The sequence below is a fragment of the Ambystoma mexicanum genome, chromosome 11, assembly GCF_040938575.1.
Source record: "Ambystoma mexicanum isolate Mex_15411 chromosome 11, UKY_AmexF1_1, whole genome shotgun sequence".
NCBI classification, from domain to species: domain Eukaryota; kingdom Metazoa; phylum Chordata; class Amphibia; order Caudata; family Ambystomatidae; genus Ambystoma; species Ambystoma mexicanum.
Genome location: NC_090934.1, coordinates 439,842,665 through 439,856,429, shown reverse-complemented (window position 1 = coordinate 439,856,429; position 13,765 = coordinate 439,842,665).

Below are 13,765 nucleotides of genomic sequence, written 5' to 3'. Positions count from 1 at the left end.
CTAGTCAAGCTAACTATTTCAAATTAGAAGAACGCATAGAAGAGATTGAAAAATCACTGAGGCAATATTTGATACAACCGGTAGGGACCCCTAAACACATGGATGAAAACCCATCAAAGTGGTTGAAAGAGGGGAGAATGAATGTGCCTATGCAGGCTCCGTCGAGTCATGTTGAATTGAATAGGGGGGTTGTTGGCAGGCAAGTAGAGGCGAGGGTACCTCTCATCCCCTTTGCCCAGAACACTCCTGGCAGTAACAGAACTTTTATTGGGAGACACAGTGAAAAGAATGAGAGACTGAACAGTAGACACGGAAATTGTAATGAGCTGACTCATGTATGTTTGATGATGCAGTGCAGGGGGGAGTTTGGGGTGTACGATCTAAACAGATCATCAGTCCTAAACATTCTGGGAAATGTTCCACGGCTGCAAAGTGTGAAGTCATCTGATCTAGCTCAGAATGAATTCATTCATGAATATGATAGAACAGTGGTTAAGATCTGGAAGATGTCAAATATGGTAAAGGGTGCTATCTGGCAAGAAAGAATGGAAATCTATCAGATGGGGTTCATGCTGCTAAATTTGGCTGAGAATACGCAGAGAACGGAACTAACTCAATCGAAACCGTTTAGCATGCCTGAAGGTAAACCTTGGAAGCAAGACCCTTTTACAGTCTCGTATCCTACTATGCCCGCCAAACAATCACGAGTAGTGACCTTCACAGCTAAAGATGTAATGCAGGCAATGGAACTTGATGATGAATGAAAGAGGGCTAAATATGGTGAATGGTGCTATATCTGATGACATTCCCCCTAAGCATACTTGGCGTAGAGGCAAGTCAACGTCTCTAATTGATTACATCTTTGTCGACAACAATATGTTCAATATGCTAACTGAGCTCAAAGTTTCTGAGCTTAAACAAAGTGATCACAGCATATTCGCAATGAATTGGCAGTGGACTATCGATATGGTGGGGAAAGTCAGGGAATCATATCACAACTCCTTATTGGTTTTGGAGAAGGGCAATCATTTCAGATGGACTATGTTATCAGACTTCCTGAAAATCATCTCATACCCAAAAGATATGTTGAAACCAAACCTGTTATATCAAGAGGGGAACTATCTTCCGGCATTGCATTTATTCAAAAAGAAAAGCGTTAATGGGGGGCAGAATCATCATAAAACTTGTAGACATGTAAGTGATAATGAGGTGTCCCTAAGAAAAACGAAACTCAGGAAGGAGATACGTAGCATCAAGACATGGGACCCTGTATCAGGTAAAGCAGCAACTAATAAGTTGAAGAACTCATATAAAAATTGGCTAAAACAGCATCGAGCCCATATGATTTCACAAGATGCCAAAATCATGCTATACTCATTGACAACTAAAAGCTCTGCTATGATATGGGGGTCGATAAAAAGTGTATATGTGCCAGCTCAATCTATTAGCCAAGTCAATGCTGTGCCGGAGGAAGTTTGGGCAGAGTATTATACATCTCTATATGCGAGTAGTGTGTGGGTAAAACATCTACCAGGCCAGTTTCCCAAGGGATTAGTACAACTAAAAATCATGGAGGAAGATATATTATACTACATAAAGAAATTGAGCTCTTCAAGAGCTATTGGCCCTGATGGGCTTCCAAATTCCATGCTCAAAGAACACCCGGAAGCATGGGCTTCCGTTCTGCATGTAAAATTTGACCAAGTAATATACACAAACAAACTACCAGCCTCATGGCAGAAATCGATACTAATCCCTATTTATAAAAAAGGGGATAGAACTAACCCCAGAAATTATAGGCCAGTGGCTTTATTAGACGCACCTGGGAAATGATTTGCCCGTTTTGTGTTAGACAAATTTAACCAATGGACCATCAAATCTGGAATTAACGATCCATTTCAGATGGGCTTTCGCCCTGGGTTAGGAACAGCAGTTAATCTACAGGTCATTCATGCCATCAAAAAACACGAATCCCAGATGAATCAAAACTTATGCATGGCGTTCATAGATTTTGAAACCGCCTTTGACTCTGTGTCTAGGCCTCTGTTATTTAGGAAGTTAGAACTCAAGAGGTGTCCCGAACATGTGAAACATTGGATTCAGGAGTTTCACTCGAATACCTCGATTCAAGTGAGAATTTCACTTGATGGCAACCTAACTAGCAGCATTCTTACCTTTAAGGTTTGAAGCAGGGGTGCCGAATGGCCTCTGCCTTGTTCAATTTCTATATAGCAGATATAGCTGAGGTTTTTAAGAATGTGGTGTCGGACGTGCCACGGCTGGCCACAAGTGTGATCCCCTGGTTGTTTTATGCGGATGATTTGGTTCTGCTGTCAAGAACAGCCAGGGGATTACCGAGGCTGTTGGAAGTAGTAGGAACATTTGTCAAGCAGAATGAATTGAGTAGCAAAGACTATGATGATTGAAAATAAGCGCAAGATAAAATCTGCTCATCTCTCCTGGTTTTTGCATGCTCAGCGGTTAGAAGATGTTAAAGAATATAAGTACCTAGGCCTCAATGTGAATATAACTGAGGCTGATACACCTTATTATAGGGAAATCAGACAGAAAATGAAAACAGCCACTACCCAGGCTACCTTGTTGAATCATAAATATGGAATGTTTTCATGGAAACCTACAATCATATTTTACTGCCAGAAAGCAGTACCTACATTGATCTATGGTGCTGAAACGAGATCCTGGAGAGATGATAGGTTTTGGTTGTGTTAGAGGGAACTTATTGGAAATCACCATTGAAGTTGCCTAAATCGGTGTCAATATATTTAATCGATATGAGCTGGGGTTGACATCACTCTACACAATGTATATGTGGAAACTGTGCTGTGTATATCGCAAATGTCTTATTTCAATAGCAGAGAACTCAATTATGTACATCTTGTCAACATATATTCTAACGACAGAGCATCATGCGATGGCATTGTGGAGGCGAATGGTGTGAGAATTTTTGATAAAAACTGACGTGTCTGATAATATGTTGATTACTAATCCAGTGAAGACAAAGACAAAAATTCTATTATGGGATTGGTGTAACACCTATGATCAATGCATAAATTGCAAACATGGAAATGTGTATAAGGTGGAGATAAAAAAAGTTAAGAACAGCTGAATCATATGTAATGAAATTCCCTGGTGCAAGAGATAGAGATATGCTCTTAAGATTTAGGCTTAATATCTGGCATACAAAGGGATGTATTAGCCAAATGGAAACTAATCCCTGAAAAGTTGAGTTATTGCAGATTTTGTAAAATCTCTGGAGTGAGGGAAACATTATATCACTTATTAGTCATCTGCCCATCTTTAATTGAGAAAAGGACTGTGTTCTTTACACCTCACTTCGAAGATTATACGCTATTGTCGAAGGAATCTCTGTGGTGGTATTTATATAATACCAGACTGAACAAAATCAAAATTGCTGTAGTCAATTATCTATTGGCCTTGACATTAACTAATGACAAATGATTCAATGTATGATGTGATAGTTGAGTATGATCGACAAGCAATATTGTGTTAAACCAATGCCATGGTCTTGTTAAATGTTTTTAACTTTGCTGCCGGATAAGGGCGTCGGCTGCTAAAGCAATGAAGTATAAATACTATTATAAGGGCAAAGAATGGGGGAAGAACATTTTTAATATATTTCTTCTTCTCATTTTTCTCTCTCTTTTTTTTCTCGAGTGGGTGTTGCAAATAGAGGGTTATATTTGTGTTAGTTAATGACATTAAGGACTTGCTTTTGATTGTTCATAATTTAGGGATCGATCATTAGTTAATGACCGTGGCATTGGATAGGGTTTCCTTTTTTTTTCTTGTTTCCCTTTTTTTAAGTTTTAATCTATGTTCTCTTGTTGTTTGAGTGATCTGTAATGTTTCAATTTTGTAATTTTATTCTGTATTTCATATTGAAAAGTTGATTTATCAACTGTAACAAGAAAACATAAAAATAAAAATATATATTTTGTTCAGGCTGTAAGTCCTACCATGGCTTGGAACAATTTGGATGGGTCTGGTACTAAGAAGATCACACATTCTTCAGTGGGGTGAGTGATGTCTGTCATCATAGTGATTTCCCTCTAAGACCTACTCATTTGGATGGTTTCATATACAGTGAAGTAATGTTCCTGATGCTGTTAGAGTACAGAGCACTTTCCTTTTACTACAGTTGCTTTGGATTTGGTTACAACAGGGCTGCCCATTAGCATCAGCATTCTGTTCCATCGCCCACAGCCGTCCTGCTCATGTTGGTCTTGCAGGCATCAGCTGGCATGTATAAACCACCTGATACAGAGCGTCTGATTACAATATTGCCCTTATTTTCTCTCAGAATATTGACAAACGGTAATAGTAAATGCAATAATGTTAATGGTCTGCATGTTTCTATGTGTTGCAGACCCTTAAGTTATTTCCCATTTTGGAGTCCCATAGGTCTCCAAGGGGATTTCACATTACTGCATAGGCTAATTTCTGCAGCTGTAATGCTTTTGAGTAGCACTTGAAAGTATTATTTCAGGCACAAAGTAAATGACTACTATTTCATAAGCAAATTCAAACAGAATGAATGTAAAACATGTATTTACATGCTGTACTCAATAAGAGAAAATACAGAAGGATAAAGACATCATTACAAAACGATATTGAACAAAGTTGACACATCATGACAGAACAGATGACAAAAACGCTTTTAAACCTAGCTAATGCTGTTGTGTGGCAGTAATTAGTGCAGGTGGAGTACATTATTTTTTTAGTTGAAACACATAGTGTGATGGAGTGGTAAAACATCCAATATTGGATGTTTTACAACAGGGCTTGAAATAAAGACAGGATAAGCAGGAACTAAAAGCATTTCCTGGTTATCCAGTATCATGCAGGGGCCAGGAGCTACCACTGGGGAAAGATGAGCTAGTGAGTACACTGCATTTTGCAAAACAAACTCCCACAAAAGATGAAAACATCTCATGCAGGACCCTTGTTGCTTTAAATGTGATATATATGACCTAAGGTGAATGTATAGATTGCCTCAAACACGTAGATTCACATAGATATGTGTGTTCTGCATCAGTTGGCCAGCTGTGGCACAGCTAGCTCCTGGTAGCAGTTGCTGTCAAGCGAACAAGGCTCCTATGGGTACAAGCGGAAATTAATAAGTTCCAAGGTCCCCCAATTTCGAACCATGTAACCGTATCAGCCCGTTTAAAGTGCTTTGAAAGTGATTGCAGTGTTTCCAGACGTGAGGGTCTTTTTCCTGCCTATCCCCTGGGAGTCTTTGCGGTCTCATCCCAATCCTCTCTGGTCCGGAGACAAATCAACCACTGTCTCAGGGCCACAAACCGTTGCAAAGCAGGTCCCAAAGGAGCCTTACAAATACCTAACTAACTGTTTTCTTTGTTATAGCAAAACATTTTAATTGAGGTCTATTTTATAAGTGATGTATCATTTGCATGATACTATTTTTCTACATGACCTTGGTATTTAGTATTTGGTATTTATAATGCACAAAACTGAGCAGAGTTAAATGCATCTAGGCACAGATGATAACAACAAGTCATGCACTGAATGGCATTACTGGGAATGAGTGGGTAACATCAATTAAGGGAAATGTCTTTAGAGCTTTGGGGAGAAGCAATAAGCCATCAATTGATTGTAAATGAACTGGGAGTGAGTTCCACAGAAAAGGACCCATAACAGAGAATAGCCTTTCTCCCTGTGACACACAGCAGGTTTTGGGGACAGCCAATACATGTATTGCATGGCAGGAAGACAGGTACGGGATGGATGATACTCCCTACTTCGTTTTGAGAGGTGAAGTAGAGCTAGCCCGAGCAAGCATTTGATGACTAAGCACAGAATTTTGAACTCTATCATCTGGTTCACTAGCAACTAGTGCACAGATCTGCACAATTGAGAATTTGAGGCATGTATGGGCAGATAAAAGACCAGCCTGACTGTGGCTTTTTGTGCAGTCTTCAGTCACGACAGCTGTCACTCTTGCAAGGATCATATTAGTGTAGTCCAATTTAAAATTAGTCAGTGCTCCAACAACAGTTGGATGATCAGTTAAGGGTATACATGGCAAACTAGCTTGTAAGAAACATAACATAGGGCCTGATTTACAAAGTGCTTTTCCAATTGGATTGTGTCGTGGACAGTGCTTTTGTAAATCAGGCAGATAGTCTATAAATGATAGACTTAACTGTCTGCCCACCATGGGTTTCACAGCCCAAATTGGATTGTCAGTCTTTGGAGTCAAAGCAGGGTGGATATCCAAAATGAGGAGGAGGAGATGCAAATCTAAGTTGATCATTAAGAATATGCCTAGGCCCAAATAATATGACCTCTGTTTTTGATGGATTAAGTTAAAGTCGATTGAGGATCATCCAAAGGTTAACTTCATGCAACAGTCCAACATTTAGCATTATTGACACAATGATAGATCTTTTTGTCATCAACAAATGAATGGTAATGCAGACCGAAATTAGAACATTTTGACATCAGGTGGCAAATGTACGCATTAAAAAGCAATGGTTATAAGGAGGAGCCCTGTGGTACCCCACAATGAACAGGAAGGGTGTCCAATAGATAACCACTGACATTAACTCTCTGAGTGTGATCGTTTAGAAATTAGGGAAACCATGTCAAGGTCAGATAAGATTTTTGATAGTTTTATTGATCTTAGTTTTCATGTTCAGGCGATAACAACTGCAATGTGGAATTTATGTTCAAGTACACAAAGCACCTACTAGCTACCAAAATCTATGCCTTTTTTCAATACAAACTATGTTTAGGCTTTTTGCATTTTGGAGAAATCTGATTTAATCTGATTTCTACCCCTCTGTAAATAATGTTCCCTTTTAGGAGTTTATCCAAAAATGACAGACAATGGGCCTCATTACGACCTTGGCGCTAAGTGAAAAACGATGGCGGTAAATGGTTACCGCCATCGTTTTCCGCCAGGCACGATTATGACCCGTGACCGTTAACTACGATGCCATTAGCGCCATCGTAGTTAACGCTGCCGCTAACTGCATCAAGGGAGCGCGCACGCGACCTCCCACACCGTACTTAGCGCCATGGCGGTAAGGTACGCGAATGCCAACCCGAGCGGACATGCACCTAACGCCATCACCCAGGCCGTTAAGTACCTTACCGCCATGGTGCTAATTACGCCATCGCGAACCAACCGTAAAGGGACATGTAAGTGAATGCAGCTGCCACAGGTGCACAGAAACAGCACAGGTGAAGGCAATACAGACTCAGGAAGTACAAAAAGTGCACACCCCACCCCTTCCCACACCCAGTCACACTCCACAATGATACCAATACGACTAGCAATGTTGGGGCTGGAGGACCTGATAGCAATGCGAGTGCTACAACTGCAGCAACAACAACAACAACAACAACAGGCTGCATGGAGGAGACGCAGGAGGAGAAGGAGGGCAAGGCAGGGCCAGCTAGCCCCACCAGCACAGCCAGTGGCACCACGCAGGCAGCCCCCAATCCCACGCATCAGAGCCAGTCCATTCAACCTCACTGCAGAGCAGATCCATACCCTGTACCGTTTGGACCGGGACACCATTACCGCCATCGTAGACATGACACACAACGACATCGTCAGCATGATAGAAAGTCCAACCGCCATCCCACCCCTACTGAAGGTAGTGTCTGTACTCCACTTCCTGGCCACAGGCACCTATCAGCACACAGTGGGGCACTTGCATGGAATCTCACAACCATTATTCTCACGTACGCTCATCCAAGTGCTCGATGCCCTCCTCAAGCACACAGATGACCACATCTCATTACCACGGACTGCCCAGGAGATTGCAAACACCAAAGTGGGATTCCATGCACTAGCAGGCATACCTGGTTGCATTGGTGCCATCGACTGCACCCATGTGGAATTGGTTGTTCCACGTGCCATGGAGGTACCGTACCGCAACCGGAAACAGTACCACTCAATTAACGTGCAAATGGTCTGTGACTCCAACAAGATCATCACACATTGTTGTGCCCGATTCCCCGGATCAACCCATGACGCAATGGTCCTGAGGAACTCCACAATACCACGCTACATGGAGCGACATGCAGGCCCAAGATCCTGGCTACTCGGTGAGTCCAATGTCATGACCATGGAAATGTGAAGTGGGTAGGTGAATGACATACCGATGCATACTCCACCTGGCTGAAAGGGGGGGGAATGATGCATACTCCACCTGGCTGAAAGGGGGGGGGGAATGATGCATACTCCACCTGGCTGTGAGTAGCAGAGAGAACAGGGATAGATGATACCCTAGAGCAACCCAGACTCCACCCAACGCCAGTAAAGCCAATACCCAATGTATGCAGCCCTCCCCTGTGAATGAGGTCGTGCCCCAACCATGACACAACCATCTGCATGTGCATTTTACCAAATCAGACCCCATTGCCAACAATGCAGAACACCTAAATGCACCCAACACCATCAACCGACAGGCCTGTCCCCCACAACTGACCACGAAGGAGGCACATGACGGACAGAAACATCAACACACCATTACACAGACAGCAGGGCCCCCAAAATGGCCCTGTCCACATCACCATCGCTCACTGGGGCCATGATGAGGCGCACAGAAATGTTGCAATGATGTGTGCATTGCCATTACAGGACATGTGCCAGGCCAACTAACCAAACAGCATGAACGGACACAGTGGATGGGCACTCACAATGCACTCCACCCCACTGCATACATTGGGTGATGGCATGCAAGACAGGCCATGGGAGACATGAGCATATACTTGTTGCATTGTGTGAATTGATCAGTGCATGTAGGAGTGATCCTAAGTAACAGTTGGATACAAGCCATGGTGGCACATCATGTTTTTTGTCATACGTCATGACTGACACATACAATCTCGCCCAAATACAGGTGATGCAGGCTATCCCCTGAAGAGGTGGCTCCTTACACCAGTCCGGAACCCGCAGAACCAGCACGAGGAGGACTTCAACCGTGCACATACACGTACCCGTGTGGTCATAGAGCAAACATTTGGCCTATTGAAGGCACGGTTCCGATGCCTCAGCAGGTCTGGTGGTGCACTCCTGTACCGCCATGAGAAGGTGGCAAAGATCGTCATGTCATGTGTCATGCTACACAATATGTGCGTCAGACGGAATGTGCCCCTGCCCCCTGACGCAGAACTGCAACCACCTGACGATGAGGATGAGGAGGGTGCTGATGGGGCGGCACCCTATGGAGGAGGCGATGCCCAGGAGGGGCGTGCAATGCGCCAAACTATCATCGACCACTGCTTCTAACACACACGGCTGGTGTGTACCACATGGAGACTGCACTTGGGCCACTGTGTGTTCCTGGGACATGCACACTGTGGACTGTACACCAATGAAGCACACATATGCAATGAAAATGTCGACACAATTCATTTTGGAGAAGCAAAAAGTGTATTTCGGAGATAACATGTCGTGGCACACCCCCTCCCCCCTCCCCCCTGAATACCCCAACACACCCACTCCCCCCTCCCACCTCCCTCCTGAATACCCCAACACACCCACTCCCCCCTCTCCCCTCCCCCCTGAATACCCCAACACCCCCTGTGATCAAGTGGCTGATGTATTATTGCACCAGGCAGGCACTATTGGCAGCCCCCTCTCCCAGACCCCGGGGCACCCCTGCCTGTGCTCCGCAGGGTCCGGCCTGATCGGCGGACGGAGCTGCTCGGGGTGGAACTGGCAGCGGAGGATGTGCTTGGCTGCTCAGTTGGATGCATGTCCCGAATTGAGCGTGCAAGCTCAGACAGCACGCGCCGCATGTCAGCAAGTTCGGCACAAATGTCCTTTGTGCAGGACTGCATGTCAGCCCTCAGGGTCTCGGAGGTTTGCACCATCGCTGCCCTCAGGGTCTCGGTGCTTTGCACCATCACTGCCCTCAGGGTCTCGGTGCAGTGTTCCATTGATGCCCTTGCACCCCCACATTCCGTGACATGCTCATTAAGGAGCGAGGAGAGTTGCTGCTGGTGAGTTATGAGCTCCTCCAGGCTCTGTTGTTCCCTCTGTACCATGCCTATTGCCTGTGGTGTGTCCATGGGGCTGCTCCCCTCCTGCAGACTTACAACAGGGCTTGGGGGGGATGGCCAATCGTCATCATCGATTTGCACCTGTGTGGCATCCTCATGTGGGCTGCTTTGGGACAGGGTGGGGGATTGGAGGTGGGCCGTGGGGGGTCCCACATCAGTATCCTCTGCATCCCCTGCATCACTGTCTGAGCAGGCTGGTATGGCAGCAGTTTCCCCCATAGTGCTGCTTCCTGCTGAACCTGTCCCCTCTGTGGGAACCATTTGGGGGATGTTTACTGCTTCTGCTGCAGCTACCTTGCTACCTGCTGGGGTGCCGGTCAGTGGCCTGTCCTGTTGTCTGGCACCGGCTTTTGGCTGCTGTGGTGTTTTTTTTGCTGCAGCAGAGGTGGAGGGTTGTAGTGTTGGCCCTGTGGTCCTGGCCCTCTTGACAGGTGTGGTGTCAGGTGTGTCCTCATCATCGGGTTCTGAGTCTGAGCCTGTGGTGGAGCAAAGGAGGAAGAGTGTTATTGATGGGTCTGCGTACATTGCGCGTGCATCGTGATGGATGACATCATTTGGGTTACTAGATGCGGCACATTTGAGGCAGGGGCATACAGGTTGTCTCACTTTTGCGTGGAAGTAGCATGGAGGTATGTGGGTGCCTGCAGTTAGGGTGTGCATACTGCATGCGTACTGGGTGGAGGTCAGATGTGGCTCTAGGCAGTACCCTGCTGATGTGTTGCATTTACACTATAGGGTAACATTGGGCTTCACATGAATGGACTTCAGTGACTCTAGCATGGCTTCATTTGAGGCACCTACCTGCATCGCCTGATGCCAGTGCTCCTCGCTCCATCCCTCCTACCCCTTCAATGGACTCCATCCCGATTGTTGAGGCGCATATTTCTTCCCAGGGCTGTAGTTTGATTGGGGACTCAGATCCTCCCCCGGTCGCCATGCCCATGTTGCGGTTCGCCGAGAGGATGCTCCTGACGCGGAGCCGGAGATCGTCCCAGCGCTTCCGGCACTGCCTTGCGTTGCGGGGGACGGTCCCTACTGCACTAACCCGCTGGGCAACTAAGGCCCATATGGCCTTCTTCTTCACAATAGCCGGCCGGGTCATCTGTGTGGAAAAGACCACAGCGAAATTCTCCTGTAGGGTCTCAGCAAGTATATTGAGCTCCTCCCTTGTGAACCGGTCTTGCCGCTGCCGGTCACAGGCTTTTCGGACAGATTTGGGCATTTTCGAGCAGGGAAATGGGTAGGTATTGGTTTTTGCAGGGTCTCAGGGTCAGATGTCCAGTGGTTGCGGAGGATGCCGATGGATTGTGTTTTTCAAGATGGCCGCCGTGCTCTTTCCCGTTCCGGCGCGATGGCGGTACTTCCGGTTCCGCTTATTTACGGTGACCGTAAAGTACGCTGACCGCTAATTACGGTCACCGCTAAGATGGATGGCGGAAGTGTACCTAGCGCGGCGGACGACGCCGGTGAGTGCCGTTTTGGGGTCATTTCCGCCATCGCGTACTTTACATTACCGCCATGGCGTAAAGCTCGTGCCCGATGGGTCGGAATGAGCCGCACTTTACGCCATCGGGCCAAGCCGTAAACGCTATTTACGCCATGGCGGTAATGTCCGATACTTACCGCCCGGGTCGTAATGAGGCCCAATGTGCATCAGATGGCAGCAGTGCCCTTGCCACACATGGATATCGGTATTTGATTGAACATGAAATCCAAGGCCAGCACTGCCATTTTAATGCATTGTTGTACCGCAATGTGATCCAAACTGAAATAAGCCATATGATATGTTCCCTGTGATAATTATTTATTGTATTGGCCATGTATTTTAAAAAGCTGCAATTTGGAGTTAATTATTTGTTTCCTGCAGCTACAGGGCTAAAATCACTTTGTTAGCCACTTGTCAGAGAACATACATACAAATGGCCTACTTGTATTCCAATCATTCACTATCAAATATTATTCCATTGAAGTTCTATTTGAGAAATGAACCAAAGCAAGACATGTTTTCAGGATCATTTGTTTGAGCAGTTCATTTACAAAATAGCATGGTTACATCTGTGATTTGGATTCCCTAACTCCCATCAAAAAATGTCCAGCTCGTTTTTATGGTCCCAGACCATATTTAAAAGTCCAATTAGTAAATATGCAAACTTTATATTTTACCAAAGGCTTCATTTTTATTTGTGTGCTCAGAAGATGACTTCCATTAAAGAGCTTTTTTAAATGTTTTCTTAGTTCTTTGTCCTACATGCAGTTTTAAAAATGAATATGCATATCTACCGGCCACAACTTTCTCCATCTCCCATTCACCATGATTTATTTTAACTTTTGGAAGTGCATGTTTTATGGTGCACAGCTAAATTAATTAGAGGTCTTATTTTGTCCCAGGCAACTGCAGCCCATCAACTCCTTATTTGGTTCTTTGCAATTTGTATGTGTAAAATTCTGTTTCAATTATAAATCAATGCTACATGTCCAAGAGTGAAAAGAGGTAACAATGACTGTATCACCATAATCTGTGATGTTTTTTGTTTCAAAAGAATTATGCATAATATACATGCAGTAATAAAAGATACATTTTGTTCACTGCAAAAGACCATTGTCTGCAATTCTTTTCACAGAAACAATAGGTAAGAACTGATAAACAGATTCAGAAATAATTGTGAAACCCTGGAACACCTCCAGTGGAATTGGAAAAATATCAATACTGGTCCTTGTTACATGCAAACAAGGGCTCTTATTTTCATGTATGCTTACTTGCAACACCAATACAAATCATTTTAATATGTCACATTTTCACTTTCTTGCTCTTCATCCTTTGTTTCAAGCCATTAAGTCTGGAAACCTGCTGCTTATTTTTATTTAGCTCATATTGAAAATCCATTCTGGTATTTGTAGACTTCCAATTAAGATTGGAAAAAATAATGCCATAATTAAGCTATTTAAGCTTAGCATATTACCCTAAAGATGTTTATATTTGTCCATGTTGTTTATTATAATTGCTGGGTTTTTTTGTAGTCAGCCCTAGAACATGGAGCATTGATGAAAGAAAGCCAAGCATGTGAGTGGAGAGGGAAAAGGAGGGCATACTGATTTACCAGGAACAAAGATGTGGGAAGAGAAGTTGCTGGCATGGATACTGGAGAGGTCCTTTTCCCTGGTGCCAGACCGCTGCTGATTTCATTAACATATGAAGACCTGAAGAATTGCTGACTATGGCTGCATCCAAACTTCCTTGGCATAAAGGCTCAGCACCAATGACATATAAGGCAATCTGCAGTAGACTTGCTTTGCTCATTGTCCCCCAAAACAACTCCAGGTCATTATGTCCTTGGAATCTGCTGTCACAGCAGGAGATATTTTTTAGGCATACAGCTTGCCTTATGCCTTAAAAGTAAAATTAAATGTTGTGTGAATATGTCTTTTATTTACAGTTGGCATAATTCTCATCTCTAGCTTCTGAATTCAAGGCATATTGACCATTTGGACAATTTGGCCAAATATACACATCATACATATACAAACAATCAAAAAGCTGCAACAAAACAGTGTATTTCAGTTAGCAAAACACAACCATGTTATTTTACACTGCATTCCAAAGTAGGCTGGTGTTTCAAACAACAGTTGCAAAAGGACCCACAAAAAACACTGTTATCCTCATTTCGTATTGTACTGAGTG